The sequence below is a fragment of the Lepidochelys kempii genome, chromosome 10, assembly GCF_965140285.1.
Source record: "Lepidochelys kempii isolate rLepKem1 chromosome 10, rLepKem1.hap1, whole genome shotgun sequence".
NCBI lineage: Eukaryota > Metazoa > Chordata > Testudines > Cheloniidae > Lepidochelys > Lepidochelys kempii.
The window spans coordinates 19360507-19387311 of record NC_136389.1 but is presented as its reverse complement, the minus strand read 5'-3'; positions in this window follow the sequence as shown (position 1 = coordinate 19387311).

Sequence of the window (26805 nt, the reverse complement as noted above, 5' to 3'; positions counted from 1 at the left end):
TGGTTTTAGCACGCTAGCTCAATGAGAGTTAGCAAAAGTATGCCTGCCCAAGCTGGGAATCTCACCCTTAGATTCAAGTGTAGACATAGCCTCAGTGAGAGACTGCTCATGCCCTGAAGAGCTTACAAATCAAATAGAGTAGATGGGAGCCAAGCTGCTGAAAATATGTTCTAAGGAGTTAGCCATCTAAAAGCCAATATACATACCAGATAGTCAAATACCCCCTATGTCACTCATTGATGATTAGTCATTCACAGTGGGCTCATGATGCCAAGCAAACACTTTAACACACTCCTTCATTTGAATTCATAGCCATGAGTCTAGCTCGTGTAACAGGGAGATGTATGTGGGAGGAAGTATTGTGCGGCTGGAGGTTCCACTCTGTATCATTTCTAGTCAAGTGATTTCTAATGCTATATTATCATTACTATTTATTTCTATTATGGTAGCACCTACATGATCCCTTTAAGATCTGGGCCCCACTATGTTCAGGAAGACAGTCTAGTGTTTTAACCATGAGACCTTTCTTCCTCTTTGCAGTTCATTCCCTTGTTCAGAAAGTCCTACAGAACTTAATAGAGAGGAAACTGATCAGAAATATGAGTTCTATGCCACCTTTGTATATCCCCTTTCCCATCCCTGAACTGTGTGGTGTGTAGTCCTGGGTAGACTCCAGCAGTTACATAAATGTAAAGTCAATGTAACTGAAAGCAGATTCAGGCTCAGAGAAGCTATATGCTGAATAGATGAAGAGAGGATATGGTATACAGACTCCACTCCACCTAGTGAAGGGGGAAAACAAGAAGGCACGCATTGAATGATAACCACTGCCTTCCAAGGACAGATTTTTTGAGGCATGGTTGTTTCACCAGGCAAAGAATAATCTGACCACAGCTACTGTCTCTGATGAAAAGAGGAGGAAAAGTTGGAAGAAAACAAAAATGTTTGAAATAAATGAACATAGCTGCAGCACTCATAAACTAAGAAGAGATGTAATATCTTCCTGAATCCCTCCCAACGGCACATATGGAACTTTTTTGGGCGGGAGGGATATTTTATTTTTGATTTTGAATGTTCTACCTTTCTTTCAGAAATAATCTTTGCAACGAACTCAGTGCTACAAGATCAACAGGCAAAGGACTGAAACATGAAAAAGGATGAGAGATTTTAGGATAAGATTGATGGTAGGGGAAGTGCAGCATTTGCTTATACACAGCGAGCCTGGTTCTTATTTACACTGCTTGGGCAGTGTAAAAGGACCTTAAGGTGGTCATAGATTTATACTCACTGTAGGGTCTCCACTGTTAAGGGGCCTTGATATAACTTTCATTTCTCTGCTTCATCTCCTCCTGCAGTATCTCCTACAGATCAGTTATGCTCCTCTCACTCCTTCAATTTTAAATAAATATGACAAACACTGTAAACTCCACTCATTATAGCCGCCTCTGGGCGCATGTAATTCATTTAAAGAAAAAAACACCCCTGAGACTGGGTGAATAAATGTCAATCAAGCTGTAAACTAGCATGTAGCTTTCCTTCAAAACACTTAACAAATATAGACTTTTCAGCATTCCCTGAATTTTAACAGATTCAGGATCTACCTGATTATTAGAGGACTTCCTATGATGAGAATATGCTGCCAGGAACTCCAAATCTAGGCCATGTCAATGGGAGCACATCAGCCAGTCTGTGCAGTTGTGGTGGTTTAGCTGAAGAGAGGTGGCTTCTCCAGGGAGCAAGCCAAATAGAGCTCGACATCATGAATTGCACCTCGACACTGCTAGGATATGCAGACACTAGGATGCTGAAGTACTTTGTCCTGTGCTCATCTAATTGGACCGTTCAGCACTCTGCATCACTTTTGGCTTCTAGGTCCTCTTCAAGGACGACTACATTTAGAGGGTTTTGCAGTCCAATACAGAAACTGTGGCAAGGTCCACATCAGAGGAAAAATGGGTGCAATTGTCATGCTCTGTTATGGAGATATTAGTCATGGCTGCCGTGAAAATGGTGCAGTCGTGGTTCCAGCCTTACCCTAAATTGCCAGATCTCACTGACTAGGGCTGGGCAAGTACCATCAATCACAAGGGCGGACATTCTCCCCAGGAGAGGCTATAAATACTTCCTTGAACTAACCAGAATCACATCTGTCTTGCCCGTGTTGAGTGTCAGTTGTGTTGCAGTCGTCGGGATCCCTGAATCTAGAAGACACTGGGAAAGCAAAGCAACCATACTGGCTTTCCTGTTCTTGCTTTGGATGTATGAGTTTCCCTTTGTTTACTGGTCCTCTGTTCATAATAGAGGCCCAATCATACAGTCCTTTCTTGGACAAAACTCCCACTGAAGTCAATAAGAATTTTGCCTGAGTAGGGCCTGCAAGATGGAATCCTAAGGGGTCCTCCTATTTCACATCTCAGAAATCCATGACATACCCTGTTGTTGGTGTTATTTTTTACTGATTTCCTTAGTATAGTGGAGATTTTACAAGAGGCAGGTGGGAGGAAAGGATGAGAGGTATAAAAGGAGGCTCCAGTAAAGACAAACTATTTTGCAGAATGATACTAAATCTCTCATACTTTAGATAGGTCTATGAAGTCTGGTAGAATACTCTATATCTTGCACTTTGCATCTAACTCCGCTAACCCTTGGAAATGTGATGTAGCTGCAGAAACATTTTCTATTGCTTAGTTAAAGTGACTTGATTCAAGAGGGTTAAGAACTGACCATGAATGACTGTGATTTTCAGTGTACTGAAATTGTAGTTAACTCCAGAGGTTCTGGTAACTGTTGCCAAGGCCCAGCCAAATTCTGGTACCAAAATAACAAAACAGGGAAGATATTTCTTCAAAAAGGATGACTTCGGATATATTCTTAACCTGCCCTTCCTACAGCATCATCTTCTCAAGTTTTATGATCTGTTGAAAAAGGAGGCTCTCCCAGTAAGTTGATATTTGCCATATGGCCTAGCAGTCTTGTAACGAATTCCACCATCTTTGCCTAATGTGCACATCTGATTGTTTTAAAACAAGGGTCTAGGCTGCACTAAAGATGGACATATTCTGTCTATCTCCATGATGTTTTCAGCCTTTATGCTTAGAGGAAAAAGGGTGAGCAGACATTAAGAGCTTAAGGACACCTAAATCTGTATGTACAAGTGCTGGGTTACGAAGTACCCATTGTGCATGGGAGGTTTTAGCTGAATGGTGCCCGTAGTTATAGCTGCTTTACATTGATCATGTATTGAACAAGCTCTGTGGATACTGAAACCTCCCTCTTTCATGATATCCTTCTTGCATACTGCTTAACACTTAGTACCTATAGAAGTTTGTTTGTCTGTTCACAATAAAACAATCTAAATCCATGACTTGAAAATATTCCTCTGTGGCAGTCTTTAGCTTTCATTAACATTTCAAAAAGAAAAGGAGGACTTGTGGCACCTTAGAGACTAACAAATTTATTTGAGCATAAGCTTTCATGAGCTACAGCTCACTTCATCGGATGCATCTGATGAAGTGAGCTGTAGCTCACGAAAGCTTATGCTCAAATAAATTGGTTAGTCTCTAAGGTGCCACAAGCACTCCTTTTCTTTTTGCGAATACAGACTAACACGGCTGCTACTCTGAAACCTGTCATTAACATTTCATTAACACTTTCTCTAATTCTTCCAGAGCAGCGATCCCAGACCACCGCCCTTGTTACAAATGAATACGACCAACGTATGGTGAGGGCACATTCTGTCTAATAGGAGTATCTTGAACACCTGCGCAAGAACTGTGTGTGAGAGAGAGGGGAATGAGTAGAGGAAGGGGATAAAGAAAAGCACAGGGAAAGGGTGTTGTAATGAGAGTAGAGCACAAAGAAGGGTGAGGTAGGAAAAGGCAAATCAAAGAAGCCCTCCAATGAAAGTACAGTTTGAGAGAAATAGAAAAGGAAAGAGAGAAGTAAAGGGACAAGGGGGAAGGAGGGGGCAGAGTAGAGAAGAGATGGGAATGGGAGGAGAGTAGAAAATAGATAAATGAAAGGGGAAAGGAGTTTAGTTGTGACAGGAGATTTCATTGCCCCTCTCCCCCATGTTCAGGAACCTCAGTCTGTGTCCTCAAAAAGCTCACAAACATTGGCTGGGAACCCAAGACAGCCTTTTTCTTCTTCTGTAAAACCCCACCTACCAGGCAGAGAATCGGCCTGACCCTTATGTGTACGTAGAGTGTGGGGAGTGAGTATAAGGAGCCATAAGGTCCAGGTGATGGGGCTGTGGCTCCACCACTCCCTCCCACATTTCTTCCTCTCCCCTCCCCCATATACCAGCCATTGGAAGTTGCTGGCCAACCTGGGCAAGTAAACTGCACCCCACAAAAGGGTGTAGTAACAGGTGTGCTGGCTTTGAGCACCCAGAAACTCTGGGAGGAGGAAAGCCATGCAGTGCTCGCGTGGACAACGAGATTCTGCACCAGCCTTTACTAGGGGCTGTGTCAAAATGGGACAATGCAGCCTCAAGTGAACGAGCAGGGATTGGTTCTCGCTAGCTCCTGTGAACTGAATCTGTGTTAGTTCACGAGTCTACCACAGATTGATACCTGCAGTTGCTGTACTCCTGCCTCTAAAAAAAAGCTGTCTGTCTTCATAAATACTTCAGGCACTTGAAAGAAGCAAAACTTCTACTGTCAGTTATGAACTGCAACAGAGGACTTGTTAACCCCCTCCTTGGCTTTGTGGTGGTCTCTTGTCAGAGCTATATATTCACTGTGTGACTCTTTGCTACTTTCACTGGTAGGTCGGTAATGCGACGTTCAGCGGCCAGTCAACGACATTGGTACGTTAGTGAATTTGCACCAAGTACGAAAAACACCAACACTTAACAGGAGCACCGACAAAGACAAGATTAAAATCCTGCAGCCCTCCATGGAACTGCGTCAAGACCCTTAAGCTCCGCTTCAGTGCTGAAGCTCAATGGGGAGCCACATGGAGCATTTCAACCGCTCAAAACAAACCGCTTGTCATTGACCCTGCTGAGGAGCCACCAGGTTTTGATTAATGTCAGAAAGACTGGTGCAGATTGAATGGCATCAGGACATATCATGGGAGATGTGGACACACCATCTTTAAATGAAGAATGAAGCAAACACCTGTATGCGACTGTGGTCCCTGGGCATAAACGATGGAACACATCAAGCCCTCGGATCGCTACCCCTTCCTGCTTCTCCACGTGGGCACCAATGATACTGCCAAGAATGACCTTGAGCGGATCACTGCGGACTATGTGGCTCTAGGAAGAAGAATAAAGGAGTTGGAGGCGCAAGTGGTGTTCTCGTCCATCCTCCCCGTGGAAGGAAAAGGCCTAGGTAGGGAGCGTCGAATCGTGGAAGTCAACGAATGGCTACGCAGATGGTGTCGGAGAGAAGGCTTTGGTTTCTTTGACCATGGGATGGTGTTCCATGAAGGAGGAGTGCTGGGTAGAGACGGGCTCCATCTTACGAAGAGAGGGAAGAGCATCTTTGCCAGCAGGCTGGCTAACCTAGTGAGGAGGGCTTTAAACTAGGTTCACCGGGGGAAGGAGACCAAAGCCCTGAGGTAAGTGGGAAAGCGGGATACCGGGAGGAAGCACAGGCAGCAATGTCTGTGAGGGGAGGGCTCCTGCCTCATACTGGCAATGAGGGGCGATCAACAGGTTATCTCAAGTGCTTATATACAAATGCACAAAGCCTTGGAAACAAGCAGGGAGAACTGGAGGTCCTGGTGATGTCAAGGAACTATGACGTGATCGGAATAACAGAGACTTGGTGGGATAACTCATATGACTGGAGTACTGTCATGGATGGTTATAAACTGTTCAGGAAGGACAGGCAGGGCAGAAAAGGTGGGGGAGTAGCACTGTATGTAAGGGAGCAGTATGACTGCTCAGAGCTCCAGTACGAAACTGCAGAAAAACCTGAGTGTCTCTGGATTAAGTTTAGAAGTGTGTGCAACAAGAGTGATGTAGTGGTGGGAGTCTGCTATAGACCACCGGACCAGGGGGATGAGGTGGATGAGGCTTTCTTCCGGCAGCTCACGGAAGCTACTAGATCGCATGCCCTGATTCTCATGGGTGACTTTAATTTTCCTGATATCTGCTGGGAGAGCAATACAGCGGTGCATAGACAATCCAGGAAGTTTTTGGAAAGCGTAGGGGACAATTTCCTGGCGCAAGTGCTAGAGGAGCCAACTAGGGGGGGTGCTTTTCTTGACCTGCTGCTCACAAACCGGGTAGAATTAGTGGGGGAAGCAAAAGTGGATGGGAATCTGGGAGGCAGTGACCATGAGTTGGTTGAGTTCAGGATCCTGACGCAGGGAAGAAAGGTAAGCAGCAGGATACGGACCCTGGACTTCAGGAAAGCAGACTTCGACTCCCTCAGGGAACGGATGGCCAGGATCCCCTGGGGGACTAACTTGAAGGGGAAAGGAGTCCAGGAGAGCTGGCTGTATTTCAAGGAATCCCTGTTGAGGTTACAGGGACAAACCATCCCGATGAGTCGAAAGAATAGTAAATATGGCAGGCGACCAACTTGGCTTAATGGTGAAATCCTAGCGGATCTTAAACATAAAAAAGAAGCTTACAAGAAGTGGAAGGTTGGACATATGACCAGGGAAGAGTATAAAAATATTGCTCGGGCATGTAGGAATGTTATCAGGAGGGCCAAATCACACCTGGAGCTGCAGCTAGCCAGAGATGTCAAGAGTAACAAGAAGGGTTTCTTCAGGTATGTTGGCAACAAGAAGAAAGCCAAGGAATGTGTGGGCCCCTTACTGAATGAGGGAGGCAACCTAGTGACAGAGGATGTGGAAAAAGCTAATGTACTCAATGCTTTTTTTGCCTCTGTTTTCACTAACAAGGTCAGCTCTCAGACTGCTGCGCTGGGCATCACAAAATGCGGAAGAGATGGCCAGCCCTCTGTGGAGATAGAGGCGGTTAGGGACTATTTAGAAAAGCTGGACATGCACAAGTCCATGGGGCCGGACGAGTTGCATCCGAGAGTGCTGAAGGAATTGGCGGCTGTGATTGCAGAGCCGCTGGCCATTATCTTTGAAAACTCGTGGCGAACCGGGGAAGTCCCGGATGACTGGAAAAAGGCTAATGTAGTGCCAATCTTTAAAAAAGGGAAGAAGGAAGATCCTGGGAACTACAGGCCAGTCAGCCTCACCTCAGTTCCTGGAAAAATCATGGAGCAGGTCCTCAAAGAATCAATCCTGAAGCACTTGCATGAGAGGAAAGTGATCAGGAACAGCCAGCATGGATTCACCAAGGGAAGGTCATGCCTGACTAATCTAATCACCTTTTATGATGAGATTACTGGTTCTGTGGATGAAGGGAAAGCAGTGGATGTATTTTCTTGACTTTAGCAAAGCTTTTGACACGGTCTCCCATAGTATTCTTGTCACCAAGTTAAGGAAGTATGGGCTGGATGAATGCACTATAAGGTGGGTAGAAAGCTGGCTAGATTGTCGGGCTCAATGGGTAGTGATCAATGGCTCCATGTCTAGTTGGCAGCCGGTATCAAGTGGAGTGCCCCAAGGGTCGGTCCTGGGGCCGGTTTTATTCAATATCTTCATAAATGATCTGGAGGATGGTGTGGATTGCACTCTCAGCAAATTTGCGGATGATACTAAACTGGGAGGAGTGGTAGATACGCTGGAGGGGAGGGATAGGATACAGAAGGACCTAGACCAATTGGAAGATTGGGCCAAAAGGAATCTGATGAGGTTCAATAAGGATAAGTGCAGGGTCCTGCACTTAGGACGGAAGAACCCAATGCACAGCTACAGACTAGGGACCGAATGGCTAGGCAGCAGTTCTGCGGAAAAGGACCTAGGGGTGACAGTGGACGAGAAGCTGGATATGAGTCAGCAGTGTGCCCTTGTTGCCAAGAAGGCCAATGGCATTTTGGGATGTATAAGTAGGGGCATAGCGAGCAGATCGAGGGACGTGATCGTTCCCCTCTATTCGACATTGGTGAGGCCTCATCTGGAGTACTGTGTCCAGTTTTGGGCCCCACACTTCAAGAAGGATGTGGATAAATTGGAGAGAGTCCAGCGAAGGGCAACAAAAATGATTAGGGGACTGGAACACATGAGTTATGAGGAGAGGCTGAGGGAGCTGGGATTGTTTAGCCTGCAGAAGAGAAGAATGAGGGGGGATTTGATAGCTGCTTTCAACTACCTGAAAGGGGGTTCCAAAGAGGATGGCTCTAGACTGTTCTCAATGGTAGCAGATGACAGAACGAGGAGTAATGGTCTCAAGTTGCAGTGGGGGAGGTTTAGATTGGATATTAGGAAAAACTTTTTCACTAAGAGGGTGGTGAAACACTGGAATGCGTTACCTAGGGAGGTGGTAGAATCTCCTTCCTTAGAGGTTTTTAAGGTCAGGCTTGACAAAGCCCTGGCTGGGATGATTTAACTGGGAATTGGTCCTGCTTTGAGCAGGGGGTTGGACTAGATGACCTTCTGGGGTCCCTTCCAACCCTGATATTCTATGATTCTATGATTCTATCATACCTGAGTGTCCCCTTAATTCTTTTGCCAGGGGCCTGAAAGACATTCACCAGCTCACTGCTGCAGCAATGTGCTGGCTATCAAATCTAGATATAAATTTGTAGTCGTTGCTACCTACCCACACCACACCAAAGAAGAAGAAGGCTGTGTGACTCAGCTGCCTTCTGAGTTAGTGTAACTGTTTGCCTTTAGAAACAAACTTAGTGATGCCATTCGTGTGTCATTTTTTTCTTTAAAATATTCATCCCTTCTGATACTCAGTGATGGAAGCTATATAAGCACCTACATAGATAATGCTGGAAAAAGAATACAGAACAGATGACTTTATTAACCACATCATTGTTTGAAGTTGTCATGGGTGGTTGTTTGGTTGGGGGGTTTTGGTTGTTTGGTTTGTGAGTTTTTGACGCTTATTTTATTCCCCATTCTAGTGACAAAAGGCCCTATTATGGCAGAAGAGTTAAAAGATAGTCTGGGAGTGTGTCACAGTCATGGGAGTCTTTCCCTGCCAGGCCTGATTGTCATCTTACTTCTGTAGAATTTATATGGTAACTCCATGGAATCACTCTTTGAGCTGCCACTTTCTTACAGTCTGTTATGAAACTCGCTTCTTTTTGTGTAAGGGGCAAGTACTGTATAATGAAATGCTTGTTGGCCTTTTGTTGTGACTATTTGATATGGAGGGTAGGTTTTTAGCTTTGAATAATAACTTTTGTTGTTCTTATCCGGACTTGGATCTATAAGCCTTTGTACTATGTTGTTTGATTTCAGGGTCTGTTTGGTTGTGCTTACACTTTCTTCCTTTTCAATGTGGGGTCCTTTTGCTGGTGGGTTTTGATTTGTGTGCAATAATCTTTTTCCCAAAAGAGTATTCCTCTTCATATCCTGTGGTCTTCTTTATTCTGGGACATTCATTGGTTTGCATTTCCTCAAGGCACTGAGCCATTCCAGCGGTAATAGATAATCAGTTCTGTATAGCAAGTTGTATGCATAAAAAGGTGGGTGGTGGTGTGTTTTTGTTTTTTTGAATGTTCATTCATTTTGGTTTCTACTTTATTAATCTTTTGTTTTCAGGAACTTTTAAAGTTATTTTTACTTCATTCTGTGCAGTATCTTTGTAATATTTGTTTTGCTTTTGCTGGGAGATAGTTTTAGCTTTGCTGATGCTAGCTGTTTGTGTTTACTCTGAAATTAAGGTTTTTCTGTACAATCAAAATCATTTTTATTCATATTGTGCTGTTTTTTTATTTAAAAATGCACAACCTTCAAAGTGTTTTGCAACCAAACTCCAGTCAGATAAAAGACTTGGTGTACTTTAAATTTATTAGATTGATGCTAGTATTTGTTCTGAAGGGGGTGGGGCACCAGTGCTACTCAGCCAGGTGGGGAAGGCTGGAGCGCTGCTGTTGCTCCGAGACCACTGCTCTGGGGATGCACCGGCCACTGTAGCTGCAGAAGTCACAGAGGTCCTGAAAAGTCACGGAATCCATGACTTCCATGACCTCCGTGACAGACCTGGAGCCTTAATCATGATTATCTAGTCTGACCTCCTGCACATTGCAGAGCACAGAACCTCGCCTACCCATTCCTATAATAGACCCCTAACCACTCGCTGAGTTACTGAAGACCTCAAATCGTGATTTGAAAACTTCAAGTTACAGAGAATCCACCATTTACACTAGTTTCAACTGGCAAGTGACTTGTACCCCATGCTGCAGAGGAAGGTGAAAACCCCCCAGGGTCTCTGCCAATCTTACCTGGGGAAAATTCCTTCCCAACCCCAAATATGGCAGTCCGTTACACTCTGAGCATGTGGGCAAGACCCACCTGCCAGACATCTGGGAAAGAATTCTCTATAGTAACTCAGAGCCCTGCCCATCAAGTGTCCCATCACCAGCTGTTGGAGATATTTGCTCTTAGCAGTTGCCAATCAGCCAAATGCCGTTGTAGGCCTTCTCCTCATACCATCCCCTCCATAAACTTATCAAGCTCAGGCTTGAAGCCAGTTAGATTTTTTTGCCCCCACTGCTCCCTTTTGAAGGTTGTTCCAGAACTTCACACCTCTGATGGTTGGAAACCTTTGCCTAATTTCAAGCCTAAACTTGTTGTTGACCAGTTTATATCCATTTGGTCTTGCGTCCACATTGGTGCTTAACTTAACTCCCCTCCCTCCTTGGTATTTATCCCTCTCGTGTTTATAGAGAGCAATCCTATTTCCCCTCAGGCTTCACTTGGTTGGGCTAAACAAGCCAAGCTCTTTGAGTCTCGTCTCATAAGATAGGTTTTCCATTCCTTGGATCATCCTAGTATCCCTTCTTTGCACCCATTCCAGTTTGAATTCATCTTTCTTAAATATGGGAGACCAGAATTGCACACTGTATTCCAGATGAGGGCTCACCAGTGCCTTGTATAATGATACTAATACTTCCCTGCTTCTACTGGAAATATCTCGCCTGAAGTATCCTAGGTTGTGCATTAGCCTTGTTTATGGCCACATAACACTGGTGACTCATAATCATCAATCAGTACAACCAGGTCTTTTTTCTCCTCTGACATTTCTACCTGAAAAGGCCCCAGCTTATAGCAAAAAAAAATTGTTGTTAATCACTAAGTTCATGACCTTGCACATTGCACTATTAAACTTCACCGCATTTCTATTATTCCAGTTTACAAGGTCGTTCAGATCTTCTTGTATGATATTCCAGTCCTCCTCCATATTGACAATACCTCCCCACTTTGTATCATCTACAAATTTTATTAGCACACTCCCATTTTTGTGCCATGGTCATTAATAAAAATGTTAGATAAGGTTGGTCCCAAGACTGATCCTGAGGAACTCCACTAGTAACCTCCCTCCAGCCTAACAGTTCACCTTTCAGTATGACCATTACAGGCAGATTAGATCATTTGCATTTCTTTTGTCTAAAAAAATCTGTTGTCTTATCAAAGAAGGAGATCAGGTTGGTCTGTCACAATCTACCTTTTGTAAAACCATGTTGTATTTTATCCCAGTTACCATTCACCTCTGTGTCCTTAACTACTTTCTATTTCAAAATTTTGTTCCAAGATCTTGCATACAGTTGAGGTCAAACTAACAGGCTTATAGTTTCCTGGATCACTTTGTTTTCCCTTTCTTAAAAATAGGAACTATATTAGCAATTCTCCTGTCATAGGGTACAACTCCTGAGTTTACAGATTCATTAAAAATCCTTTCTATTGGGCTTGCAGCTTAATGTGTTAGTTCCTTTAATATTTTTGGATGGAGATTATCCAGGCCCCCAGATTTAGTTTCACTAAGATGTATGAATTTGACTTCCCCCTTGCTCCCATTAGCCATCCTGCCACTACCTGCATTAGCCTTATTAAAAACTGATAAGGAAAAGTATTTGTTTAGATGTTGGGCCATGCCTAGGTTATCTTTAATCTCTACCCTATCCTCAGTATTTAGCAATCTCACTTCTTCTTTCCTTGTTTTTATTTTATTTATATGGCTGTAGAACCTAACCTTTCACTATAGGTTTTAATTTCCTTTGCAAGGTCCAGCTCTGCTTGGCTTTTGGCAGTTCTCACTTTATCCCGACGCTTTCTGACCTCCAAGAGGTAGCTTTCCTTACTGATCCTCCCCATCTTCCATTACTTGTAGGCTTTCTGCTTTCTCTTAACCTGTTTGAGTTGCTTGCTCATCCAGTTTAGTCTGCAATCCTTCCCTATGAGATCTTTCCCCCCTTGCATGGGATACAGGTTTCAGATAGTTTCTGCAACTTTGATTTTAAAGTAATTCCAAGCTTCTTCCACATTCAGATCCTTGAGTTCTTCAGTCCAGTCCACTTCCCTAACTAATTCCCTTGATTTCAAAAGGGCAAACTTAAAAAAATTAAGTACCCTAGTTGCAGATCTATTTTTATTTATCTTTCCATTTAGTTTAAATTGAGTTAGTTGATCACTTGAACCAAGGTTGTCCCCTATAACTAGTTCTTCTATGAGGTCCTCATTACTCACTAGTACCAAATCTAAAATTGTTCATTGTTGGTTCAGCAACTATTTGGTGAAGAAATCTGTCAGCAGTCACAGCCAGCAAAATCTGGGCCCTATTATTTTTAGTAGCACTTTTCCTCCAATCTATATCTGGGAAGTTAAACTCTCCCATAATTACACAATTCTCAGTCATATTTATTTCATTAAAAACATTAAAAAGGTCTCTGTAGCATATCCCAAGCACTATCCCGGGGAACCTCTGGTAGCTTTTCAAAGTGCCAATATCACCTACCTGACTGTTAGCTTCATTGGTATTGGCATTATTTTTTTTCTCAATATCCGTTCTCCTACCCACTGCTGTATCCTCTCTTACTTGATTATCCTCCTATTCAGTGTTAGAACCAGGTATAGAGATTACACGAGCATCTCCAACCATCTCCCCCAAGTTCCTAGTTTAAACTTTAAAGCTCTTTTAATCAATTGTGCCAGACTCCACCCCAGAAGTCTATTTCCTTCTCTCAGAAAGTGGAGGCCATCCCATGAGAACAATCCTCTGTCTGTGAATGCCTCCCAGTGGTCAAACATCCTCAAACCCTCTTCATAGCACCACTGCATGAGCCCTCTGTTGATCATTGTAATCTTGTCTCGCTTTTGTTCTCCTCCTCTAGGGACAGGTGGAGTCCAACTACCTGAGCTGCCATTTCTTTAAGCATCTTCTCCAGCCTGGCATAGTCTCCCTTTCTGCATTCCAGCAAGAATCTAACTGTATGATTTGTTCCCACGTGAAGGACAATAAGAGTAGAGTTTGAGGAAAGATGTCACATTTTGGGGTTCAACCCAGACCAGTGAGAGATTGTCACTGCTTGTCCTGTATCCCTGAATACTTTAAAATGCACTGTTGCTGTAGCTCCCTGTATGGTTGCTCTCACCCAGCATACAAGCATGCACTGAGTGTCCGTGTGTTAAGTAGCTCTGGTTACAACACACCTGCATTCTGGTTCCACCAGCCTTGGTTTTTACATCCCTAGTCCCAAATTCCCCCAAAACCATCTGCTCTGAAATGTCCAGCCCACTCCTAGAATATTCAGAGAAGTAATAAGGTCCATTGCTCCTTTAAAGAGACAAAAGCACAGTAGCTTGTTGCTTTAACTGGAGTGAATAATCACTTCAAGTCAAACACAGTACTGGGTTGATTTAGAATAAAAGAAAAACAAGTTTATTAACAGGAGAGAGGGTTTTTTTAGTTCAAGTATAAGGGATAAAATCAGAAATGGTTACAAACAAAAGTAAAAAATGCTTTTAAAAGTCTAAAATTTAATCTAGCAATGCTAAGCTGTCATTATCTTAAACATGTTCTTGTAGTGTTCTGCAGTGGGACTTCATAACTTCACATGTAAGGTTAGCACATGCATTTTACAATGATATTAATAGCCAGTGTGGTGTTAGCTTTCATATCTCATAAGGCATATTTTGTACAAGTATTAATGCAGTAATGTGTAGGATATTAACACAGGAGTGCAAATGGATATGGAAATGATGATGTGTTGGGATGGGGTAGCAGGAGGGATACTGGGATAGCTACTTTTACCTTTGAATTAGATAACTTCACCAGTGCATGGAGAGTGTTTCTCTGTATGCCATGGAAAGTCTTGAGAAATTAACATCTCTCTTCTTATTCCTCTTCACTTTAAATTCCACATAACTACATCATGTGTTGCTGAGGAGGGCAGGAGAGAGACTTTTTTCAGAATGGTGGTAATGCTTCTAAATCAGGGATTGGGGTTCATGAGACAGAGTAGTGCAAAATTCACTATGCTGCTTCCTTGGTGCTTCTAACCTTCACCAACGTGGAGGAGGAGGAAGCACTGGGTCTAGTCTTCACCCCCTTGCTGGGTGCAGATGATCTAAAGCATGGACCAAATTAAACATTTTAATCTGGATGAACTTAAAAAGAGTAAGTTGGTCCAATTCTAAGGTTCTGACAGGTGGAAACCCACAAAACGTGTCAAGTCTAGAGCTCTGTGAGATTCAGTTACATGGGCACTAATGTCAAATAAGCAATTATACAGAAGTCAAACAACCCCTGTAAATTTGTCACGCAGCAGAAGAACATTATGTATAATTGTTACATCACTTTAAAGATGAGGCTCATATTCCAGACTCCATTAGCTTTCAGTGCCATTGTAATATATCCCTTACATGCATCTTAAAAAGTTTAGAGACAAGATTATTATTGATTTTTATTCACAGAAAGACAGATTTCGCTGACAGTTTTGATGCTGAAATTTCAGACCTGCTTCTTTAAATACACATTGGCTTATACCTAGCTACCTGCATTTGTAAGATACTTGTACGATAGCTGCTCAGTTTCTGCATACATTTCTTTGACCTAATTAGAATTGTTACAAGGAGACTGTTGCTAGGGAATAGGCTGTCAAATTCCACCCTATTTCCCCTTTTCTTTCTTCCGCTTAAAGACAAACCCTGAACTCCTAAATGTCCTTACATTGACTAAATTCCCATTGATTTCATTTTGGGTTTTGTATGAATGACTGACTGACCTTCAGGAATTTGCCCCAGAAGTGCAACCATTCCACAAGACCATTTTGAAGGGGTTGATTTTAATGGAGAGCCATTAAATACACATTTTTGTACAGTTTTAGTTGTGTTTAAACTTAAAAGGAAAACTTATATAAACTCAGATAATTAAAGTTTGTAGACCAAAGCCTACATCTTACATAAGGAAATATACTTTTGACAGCAATATCTCCAAAGGCTCAGTGAACAGCTCTATAACAAATACACTTGTACCTTAGCCCCGCTACAGCAGCATTGGGCTGCTCTGAAACATAGGCCATGTCTACACTACAGACTTTGGCTGATGCTATTTACATCAGCATTCAGCCACTGAAATTAACATAACTTTTGTGTGCATGCATACATGGTGGTTTGCATCAGCTTATATCAGTGCTGCACGTACTCATCAGGAGTGCTTGTGTGGATGCAAAGTGCTGTAGACCATAGGTAGGTACTGCAGTGTGCCATGCACCACTGCCCAGCACAATGACTTTTGGGAAATTTTTGCAATGTGTTGGGGGTAAAATGAGTCATGCAGGGCTCTCTGGGCGCTAGGGTTCAGGTTTTCAGTATGCAGTTTTCTCCATCCCATAAAGCCATCCATATCCCATAAACTTTGCACCTTTAAATTTTTTTAAATCCCACAAACCCATGCAGCACTTTTCAGTCTCTGCCATCTCTGACAGAAGAATGGAACCCGCAGAGCTCTGCACTTTCTTCACGAACATTGCAACTAAAGGATGCACAATCCTCTGGTATTTGCAGAGGTGAAGGAAGAACCAAATCAATGGGAAGATTTCTTCAAGGACAGGTTGCTGAAGGACATAGCAAAACAAATTCAATTTTGTTGGTGGCATTCACAGAGCAGCTGCAGAGAGTGGAGCTCCACTTCTGGGCCTGAGAAATGAGCTCTTACTGGTGGCATGACATCATAATGTCATGATGACGGAGATGATGAGCAGAAGCTGCAGAACTTTTGGATGCCAAAGTCCACATGCCTGAATCTGTGTGCCGAGCTTATCCCAGCCCTCCAGCTCGGGATCACCAGAATGAGAGCTGCACTGAAAGTTGAGACAATAGTGCTCTGGAAGCTTTCAGTGCCAAATTGGTACAGGTCAGCGGGAAATCATTTTGGAGTGGAAAATGCAAGATTACAGGGCCATTAAACATCTCCTGCTATGCAGGACTGTGATGCTCAGCGATGTGCAGGACATAGTGGATGGATTTTCAGCAATGGGGTTTCCAAAGTTCATGGAGGCAGTAGACAGTGCACACATCCCTATTTTGGCTTCAGCCCACCTTGCCACAGAGTACCTCAATAGAAAACTGTTCTTCTATTGTTATGCAGGCCTTGGTAGATCACTGCGGATGCTTCACTAATACAAACATGGGCTTGGTAGGGAAGGTGAATGAGGCTCCCATCTTTAAGAACACAGGGCTGTTCAGAAAGCTACAAGTAGAGACATTCTTTCCTGCCCAGTGGATTACCATTGGCAATATTAAAATGCCAACAGTGATCCCGGAGACTCCCAGCTTCCCTCTTGCTCTCCCTGGCTCATGAAGCCACACACTGGCCATCTCAACAGCACCAAGAAAAATTTCAACTACTAGCTCAGCAGGTGCAGAATAACAGTTGAATGTGCTTTCAGTAGATTGAAGGGATGCTGGGATTGTTTACTCCCAAGATTGGATCTCAATGAGAAAAATATCTCAACGCTTACAGCTTCCTGTTGTGTCCTGCATAACATCTGTGAGGCAAAGGGGGAAAAGTTGCTGCAAGGTGGGAGGGCAGAGGTGGAGTGGCTGTCTGCTGCGTTGGCGCAACCAGACACAAGGGCCTTACACGAGTTCAGTGTGAAGCTATGCAGCTTAGGGAGGCTTTGAAAGAGCACTTTAACAGTCAGTCACATTAATGTGCTGCGTAGGGGCTGTGCTCTTGCCCGAAGGTCTGAGGCTGTTAGTAACTGTGTAGTGCATGATGTACATTTATAAATATTACCCTGTGTTTTTAACTGAATCTATGCAGTGCTTGCTTTACACTTACACAAATGACTTGGTGGTTTTTTTGAATCTCTGAGTTCTGTGGTGCTGCACACTTGCAATTACTGGTACTCTGAGTACTGCTCTGTATTCTGCAATATGTGCTATGACCCAACAAAGATGCAAGAGTCTCCATTGACTTCAGTGGGCCTAGACTCAGACTTCTCACTTCAGTTGTGTCCTTAAGACACTAGGTTAATAGTACAGGATTTTTACAAAGTGCTTAGCATTGGTCACCATTGTGGTCAGTGGGTTTGACCATGTACTTCAACAGAAACAAAATTAGGCCAATACTGAGCACTTTTGAAAATCTACACTATATTATATGTCTAAATAGTCCAGTAATAGACAGAACAATCTTGTTTTGTCCTTGACGCAGAGATCATGTGTCCTTATGTTTGTGATGAGCTCCTTCTCCATCTCAGTAAATCATCATAATAGCAACTCTTCTTTCCAAGCAGTGTTGGCCAAGAATATAGTCTTATCTGACCCCCACATCCAAAATATTCTCTTATTCCAAAGAAGAAAATAATTACGATCTATCTGAGATTGTACACACATTATTCAGCAGCTCATAAATCTTATTCATGCATTGATTTTTTTTTTATCCTTGTGAATCAGTTCTTTAGGTTCCCATATATTATAAACTAGAATATTTCATCAGTGCATTTGTCAGGTTGTGCTGCATTTGATTTGATGCTATTGATCTCAGAAGCTACCAACGAAAGGAGCCTGATAGAATTTTAGTAACTCTTTAATTCGGAATGAAGAACATCAGTTTCTGTTGGGTAACAAAATTCCTATATTTTGTTCAGTCTTCATGCAATACCACCCTGATTCCTGCTTTTAGGATGCTTGATGAAAGAACAGATATCTGTGCAATCTTACCAGTCTGAGACACATCTGTATTATTTATGTATAAATTATCTATTCCATAGTAATAAAGCACATGCATATGAAAGAGGATAAGTGGAACCAACTGGTGAGAGTCATCAACTATTCTCCTATAAATCAAGCTTTTGTGATCTATAAGGATGTGTCATATAATAAGTTCAAATCTTTATTTATACCACTGGGTAGCTGATCTCAATAGATAGGTATTTACAGCATGGGGAGTCTCCAGGCCTTTGAGATGGTGACCAAAGTTCCATGTGTCCCAGCATGCACTATTCCTTAAAGAATGGTATCTCAATTAGCTGTGGCAGATCCTATACCAAGGAGCAGGGTTATTTCTGAACTAATAATAAATATATATACTGCTGGTTTGGATAAACAGAATTAATCAAATCACTTGCCAAATGTTTCCATCAGCACTTTAATTTTCAAAAGCTAAAGTTAATTGACATTGTTGCCCTTCTAGGCCTGTGCCTTGATCATGAGTAATGCAAAATTAGTTATCTTCCATCAGATTGGAAACTGGCCTAGAACAGTTAGAACAAATGAGTCATTTAGAACAAATAAGCCGACGGAACCATTCATAAAATCAGAGAAATAGATGTTCAAATTTCAAGGGAAAGCTGGCATTTTATTATTAATGGACACCACAGCAATGTTATATAATGTTGTGACCTTAGAGACTGCTGTATTCACACCCAAACACTGCTGCAATAATATTTGTACAAAATATGCCTTGTGAGGTATTGTATGACCACTAATAACATGCCGGTTAGACATATTGTTAAACGCATGTATTAACGTTATATGTGAATATATGAATTCCCTCTGTACGATGTTACTAGAACTTGACAAGACAGCCTAGCCTAGGTAAAGGTGATAAATAGATCTACCCTAGGCAAAGGAATGTGGGTTTATCTTAGCAGTAAACAAAGCCATCTAGCTAAGCCAGTGGAGGTTATCCTGATCCTGAACTTGAGAGACCCAGAATTAACATGGCTCTTGCACCCCAGAGAGACACAGGAGACTGAATCCCCAGGAGGCCTTCCTAACTTGTTAGACAAAGACATCCCTTTGGGGATATAAGGAACAGAATGCAACTCCATCTTTACCCTTCACCTGAGAAGACAAAGAAACCCAGCGCTTTGATCCCTGTGAAGGTCCTGCCCAGGCTGGCCAATAAAAAGCTGGAAAGAAGACTGTGGATGAGAGAAGCCATCTTGGACAAAGACTGTACCTTGCTAGATTAAGTTTTAGACTTTTAGATGCATGTGTTCACTTTTATTTGCTTGTAACCCACTCTATCTTTAACTTTTACATGGTATCACTTAATCCAGGCTCTCTTGTTGATAAATATATTTTGCTTTCATTATAATTCACCAGTGCTGTGGAAGTTCAGTAAAGTGTGTGCTTCTCAAAAGCTGACAGGCTGGAGTTTGACTGTCTCTGGAGAGGCAGTGAATCTATCACTCTCTCTGTGAGGGTCTAGTGAGAGGCACTGGTCTCTGCAGTAGGACGATTTGGGGGCTGGAATGGTACCATGGTCAGCCTACAAAGAATAACCAGGTTAGGCAAAGCCAGGGTGAGGCCTGTGGGCTGCTGGCAGGCTGTTGGGATCAGAGCTCTAGACCAAAGATTCACAGCCATATGATACCCAGGGTTACAAGGCAGACAGTGACCAAACCCCTTACTGGCCTGGGGAATCCCAAAACATCAAGCAAATTGTTCATATGAAGAAATACTAGGATCCCTTTCACCATAATAGCGATATGTACACCTATTGTCACCCAAGAAAGCTATGTCAGTACACAGAGAGGCATGACATAGCTGGAATAATAGAATGCAAATTGTATCATCTCCATGCTTGATCTTTTCAGTAATCTGACATGAAAAGATATTGACCTCTCTCTAATTATTATGATATAATTCAGCAGGTGGTAATGAGATATGAAAAAAAATAACATGATAGCCTCGTTACATTTCATATTAATAACTTGTGTCATTGTAAGAGTGATTTTGTTGGACCATGCTGTGAGTACTGACTTGATTTTTCTTTCTCTCTGTCTCTCTCCCCCGTGTCTCATCCATAACATAAATGGTGAAATCACAGTAATTTGCAGGAATGGATATGATTCAAAAGCAGCAAAAGTACATTCTCAGTTTACTTTGTGCTGAAAAAACTGTAGCCTCTAGAGAAGGCTATGTACTGACCCTTATGAAACATCTTTACACCAATAAACTCATTATCAGCCACTGTCAAAGAAACTAACACTTTCTGACTTCTCCTAGGTAAAATACCCTGCATGGCAAACACAAGAGAAATGATACAGTGCTGAGCGGAGGTGCGAAAGGGAAAGCAGCAAAGAAAGGATAGGGTATCAACAGAGAATTTTTAGATCTCAGATTAATAGAGATGCTCTTCATTGTCCTCCTGCACTATAATTTTTTTAATGGGACTATAAAGTGTCCATTTATTGTATATCTGGCTTGCTGTTAAAATCAACATTTACCACTGCAATTTATCCACAACACTCATTTATTTCAAGTATCGGGAAGTTCTATGGTATCTCAACAGTGAGTGTTGGTGAAAGTTGTCTTTGAAATGGCACCTGCTTCATCTTACAGGTTAATACATGCTTTCCCTTTGCTTGCATTGTTTTTTGCAAAGGTATTCTATGTATTCTCTAATAGGTTGGCTTGTCGTGCTATTTGCCTTTATGATTCTCCCATGAATATTTGGATGTACCCCAACGTACTATATAGTGCTGTTAGCTGTGTCTTTGGAAAACTATCATGATTTTTACACCATTCTGAACACATGTTCTTTGGAAATTAATACTCATGGAATGATGGGCCTAGCTCTTAAGTCCTAGGAATCTGCTGCCCTCACCCTGTTGTTACGGAAAGTTCGGAAGAACTGTGTGCATTGCTCATAAAATCCTGGAACTTTGGAAGCAAGGATAGTTAGGCATGGTCCTGAGTGGGAATTACCCATCTTTTCCTAATCTCCTGGCCAGGCCTTTAGATTTATGGGAAAAGATGAGGAGCAGAGCTGAGCAAGTAACTGGTTTTTCAGTTCAGTAGCCAAACCAAAAGATCAGGGGGTGGGAGTGTGGGAAATCAGTTTATTTCAAACTAAAACTGTTTTTGTTCTTTACAAGAAAATGAAAGGCAAAAAAATATTGTTTGGCTCAATTGAAACATTCTGAATCAATGTTTCATTTAAAAATGTCAAATGAATGAACTATTTCAACATTTTCTGCAGCTTTTGTTTACAGGCTTGGTTTGGATTTTTTTTTCTGAAATATTCACCAAATTGGACCGAAATTTGTGAAATGCTCCAAAACTATATTTTTGATGAACTTACTATTTTCAGGAGGTGTCCAGCTCTGTTGAGAAGGATTGAAGCCCCCCAGTGCTCAACTTCTGCATTCACAGGATTAGGTGAATCTTGCACAAACAATTTTCTAACAAATGATGCCTGCTAAATCCTTCACAAGAGGGCAGCCACTTTCCCATCTGGGTCCTCAAACCCTCTTCTGCTCAAGATCCTGCCAATGTGGCCAGGGGGAAAAAAATTCTTTGCAACCACAAAATTCTGATTACATAAGAGCCTAGTGTGTCCTTCCTGAAATTGTGAAGACTTAATAGAAATGGACTGACCAGTTTCAGAAGGGTTCGGATTCATTAATGTTTGTGAAGCAATTAGATATTACAGCAATGAGCAATGACCATAAGGAAATGTCTGATTCTGTATTATTGCAAGCTTTAGAGGGCATGAAACAAATAAGGCAGAGTCCACTAAATGAATGATGAGGAGAAAAATATTGAAAAGTTCCCTCATTCCTTAAGTACATCCATCCTGTGCACTGAATGAGGTGGGGTTCTCTGGGAAGAATAGTATCTGATAATATAACTAACAACGGTGTCGTCGTGACACAAAGAGATCAAATTAAGTTTTTACAGACAACTCAATTTCTGGCATTTCCTAGCTTTCAAGAGCTTGAATTTGCAATCGAGTGTTCTTTTGTAACTCTTCTGCCAGGCGGAGCCAGCAGCAACCAGGGCTGGGTTCAATATCTAGGGGGTCCTTTTCAACAATACAACACAGAACCAGCTCGAGTAACCTGGGAAAATTACATACCATCGCGGGGCGCCTCTGAGAGGCAATATTTCCCCTCTCACAAGCACAGAGTCTGAGTGTAGAAAATAAACTTTTAATGAAAAGAGGGAAGCTATCCGACGTTAATTAGGGAAAATGCCACAAGCAGGATTCATCATAATAAAACTCAGAGCAGGACACCCACCCCAGAGTGGGTGGGGCTGTGTCTTCTGCCTCATGCTCATGAGTTCTACAACCAAAAGTTCTTTTTCTGTGCCCACCCTCCCCGCTCCCTCACCATCCCCCATGCACAGTGGTTGTCCTTGGTCAGTGAGGAGCCAGGGTTCAGAGGTGCATCTGTGAGTTCACCTCCCACCTAGGGAAGAAGGTGCCTTGCTTGCTTCACCATCTGAGCACTTGTGGTGGCTGGCCACCCCACCAACCGCTCATTCGCCAGCCAACTGTCAGTCACCTTCTGCTGCCACCTGCTTCTCTGCTGTGACCTCTGCAGGTCAGCCTCTTAGTCGTTGTCAGCTCTTAGTGATTTTTAGCTCTTAGCAGGCTGGGCAGAAACACAATCCTACCACAAGTGATTTCAGCTCTGAGCACTTAAAATAACAAAAAGGCTTCTACTGAAGCCTATTTAGCTCTACCTTTGAACAGTGGGGAGGAACAGGTTAAACTAGACCAGGGACCCTTATGGAGAGTCCACACCTCCTGCCTGGGACACCTGTCCCCACCCCTCTTACTTGGGCAGGGATCTGGCATTCGAGCCCCAGCTTTACGAGGTCCTTTCAGCTGAGGGTGATCCTCTCATTTGGGATAAGCTAAGCACAGTTCTGCTCCCCCTTATTCATACAATAAAGACGACAACATTGCTGATAATATTTCACTACCCCTGCATTCAGTACTAGAGTGATTTGTAACCCAACACCAGCCAAAGTAGATCACTTTGAGCAACACAGCTCTATCTGCTGGATATCTTGGCAGGGTAAGTGTGTTCATGTAAATACAGTTTGATCCTGAAGTCTCTCCCTGCTCCTCGCTAGCTGTCAGAGGAGAACTCATTCAGACTCTGCTTATACTTTGAACATAGCTTTTTCATACGTAATACACTATTTATATAATATTTACCCACCGTAAAAGGCTAAAACTAACAACTGGCAGTTTCTTAAGCAGATGTGATTTTACATTTCTCAAAGTCTTTTTGATTATTGTATTCCACACTGAGGAGCAGTGAAGAAATGGTATGGAAAGGAATTTCAGATAGCTTTGCTAATTGAGTTCCTAAAACTGTCCCCAGTGAAAATGAAAGATCAAAGACACAGTCAGGTTGAATTTGTGTTACTTCCTAGGACAAAGAATCAAGCAGGAAAACTTAAAGTTCTTTTTTTCTACTAAGTATTGTAGTGTGAATCTTCATATTGCTTCCCAGGACTTAGTCTAATTTTTAAAATATTAATGCCATAAACTACAGCAAAAAATGAGTTTACATTGAACCTGTGAACTGTTGAGCCTATTTCTTATTGTGATTAGTAATTAATCTTATAGAAGACATAAGTCATTTGTCAACATATGCTCTGTAAATCAGGTGTGGTCTGGGTGCCAAGGCATTTATTGGTCAGATGAAGGAGACTCCTGACAATCTTTCAGATGAATGGAAAAACTGGAGACATAACTCATATATTCTAGAAAATTTTAAACCATTGGATGCCATTTGGTTTTCTTGAAGATGATGGATCTAGATAGCAAAGAGATCCTCTATCAGAATTGAAAATGAAAGTGGATAAGCATGAAAAATGGGCTAGATCCTGAGTTGGTGTAAATTGGGGTTGCTGCATTGTGAAGCAATGCCAGTTTATAGCAGATGAGGCTCTGGTTCTTACAGGTCTAGTGTGTAGAGGATGGTTCAACATACGCAAAGTGATACACAGAAAACACTCTCCAATGTGATCTGTTAGTTTGACACTAATGAGGCCAAAAAGAGTAAAAAAGTGAAGATTGGGGAAGCAAAGTATAAAAAGCAGGCATATGATTTAACGGCTGTAGCTTTAAATCCTCCACAGATTTCTTTCTGGTGGACCCTGACAAATCACAGCACATACCCATCAGAGAAATTCCTCTCTGGAGGAATTTGATGGAGACTAAATTCTAGACCTGCATTGTACAGAATTAATTTCAGACTTTTCACAAAGAGGAGACTGGGAGTTACCTCTGAGTCAAACTGAAAGAGATGTAATTTCTAACCTGGGAGCCCCTGCTATTTAAAAATGGGCAGACAGGTTACTACTCTGCTAGGCCTGTTGTTTCTAATTAGCACTGTGGGAAACCTGCCAGCTTCAGCCTGCACAGGTAGTCCAGATTTGTCCCTCCACTTGCAGCTTTTGGTTCTAATGTAAATCTAAGCAAATATTTCTCTCTATTTTTAAGGCTAGGATTTTCAAAGGAGCGTAAGGGAGTTAGGCATCGAACTCAGTTGAATTTCGGTGGTATTTAGGTACATAACTCATTAAGGCTCCTTTGAGAATCCCAGTTTTAGAGGCAGATTCTCCTTTACCTTGCACTTATGCAAAGTGAATGTAAAAGGCTACTAAATCAGAATAGCAGTGTTTTATGCCCACTTTGTACTCCTATTTATATAGGTGCAACTAGGGACACAGGATGCCAGGCAATGAAGAATCAGACCCATCATGTCCACACTTCCCAGACTTCTCATTTCATCTGCGATGGAGGGTACACCAGCCTACACTGGGCCAAAGGGGGTTATTGAGAGCCTGTGGGTTCAATCAGTCTTGCCCCACTACCCCTGCAGTGGATGTCAAGCCTACAGGGGGTAGTTAAAAGGGCTGAACCTGGCTCAGTTGGGGGCTGACTGGGAAGGAGGGCACATCTCTGGCTCCCCCTCAGTAGGAGAAGCCTGGCTGGAGTCAGGGAGCTGAGCTCTGGCAGATAGCATCCCTGAAGGAAGGTAGGCCTGCAACCGGGAGCCCAGGGCTGATGGGAATGACTGGCAGGAAGTGAGTCTGCCCAGGATTCTGCATGCAGGTGCGGGGGAGCCTGCAGGAAGACCCCTACTGAGTAAGGGATGCCCTACCAGGGAAACATAAAACTCACCTGCAGCAGAACCAGCTGGGTGGCAGATAGTGCTAAAAAGCTCTGCAGGGAGTCTGTAGAAGAAGCTTAGAGAGGTGAGAGAGCTGATACACTGGGAAGAAGCTGGGAAAGGTAGGAAGTGGTCCAGGAAGGCAGCAAGGGGTCTGTGTAGCTTGACTGCTTATTGAAAGGTCCCTGGACCAGAAACCATGGCGAGGGGAGGGGCTGGGTTCCTCTATGGTTCCATTGAGAAAGGTAGAATGGAAACTCCATGATAAGAGGTAATGACGATTGAAAACCCAATACCATGGTAAGGACTAGTGAGCCTGGAGTCCAACCAAAGGCCCAACATGAGGGCAATGGACTGTTGTTTGTTGGAGTGTTGGTTTACCCTGCAAGGGACAAGAAGACACCCCTTCATCCTGCACCGAGGAATTAAATGGGTAGTGCGTTTACATTCTTGAGAACGGGATATCAGCCAACCTGGGTTCAAAACGCTAAAAAAGACTTTGAGAAAACTACTTTAGACAGGAATTACATGATGATTTAGTTTAGCCTCTACATAGCCAGTTATGATTTTGTTTTATATGTAACCAATTATTTCTACTATTCTTACTCGCTATCTCCTGACTCTCTAGACTTCGATATTTATGCTGAAAATAAGAATAAGTTTATGATCTCAGTGCTGTCTTGTTAAGTAAAGTGCTGGTCCTGAGCTGACGCTTACAAACTGGTGTGCGTACTGTTCCTTTGGGGACAACAGACCTGGCATTTCTGTGTGTAGCCAGTATCAGGAGCTGCATATCACAGAGGGACAATTCAAAGGGGATCAGGGACTGGGGTGCACTATTGTTAAGTGGCAAGACAAAGAAAGGGCTGTGTAGCGGGGTGGCTACCTACTCCGGCCCTGACAGGGCTGAGGCCAGCCTGGGGAGAGGTCTGGGGCTGTGGGGAAAAGCCCTAGCTAATGAAGGGAGCAGCTGCAGCTGTGGCCAGCTCAATCAGGCCCAGCTGGCCCCTATAAGAGGCTGTGAGCCAAGAGCCCAGACTCTTCCTCTGCCTGTAGAGGGAGAAGGGCCTGGCTGCAAGGTGCCGAGTAGGACACCTAAATTGGAGCAGGGCTAGGGAAGGGCCAGAGGAGCTGGGAGCTCTGGCCTGGAAAGCCTCAGGCTGCAGGCCTAACTACAGGCCTAATAGGTGCAGGGTTGCAGAGGGGCAGCCCATGGGTAGGCGGAGGCAGCAAGTCCAAAAACCCCTTGCCGGTGATGAGTGGCGTGTACACTGCAGTCTGCTCCTGATATAAGGGGCTAAGTGGGGACTGGCAGTAGCCCAGACTGAGGCAAGGTGGGGTTAGAGGGTGGGGGTTCCCCTGGGTGGGGAGACCCAGAACCTGAGAGGGTAGGGGGTACTGCCAGGGGGCAGCACCCCAGAGAAAGGGGCCGGTGGTAAGGCAATCACCGGCCTGCAGAGGGCGCTCCGGTGGCTGAACGAGCTAATTCTCAACAACTACCCTCATGGGTGAGTCCGAACCTTTACAGGCTGGTATTGCCCAGAGGAGAGTACTTGAGTGGCTGAAAGGCAAGTGGTAATCGGGGGGCTAA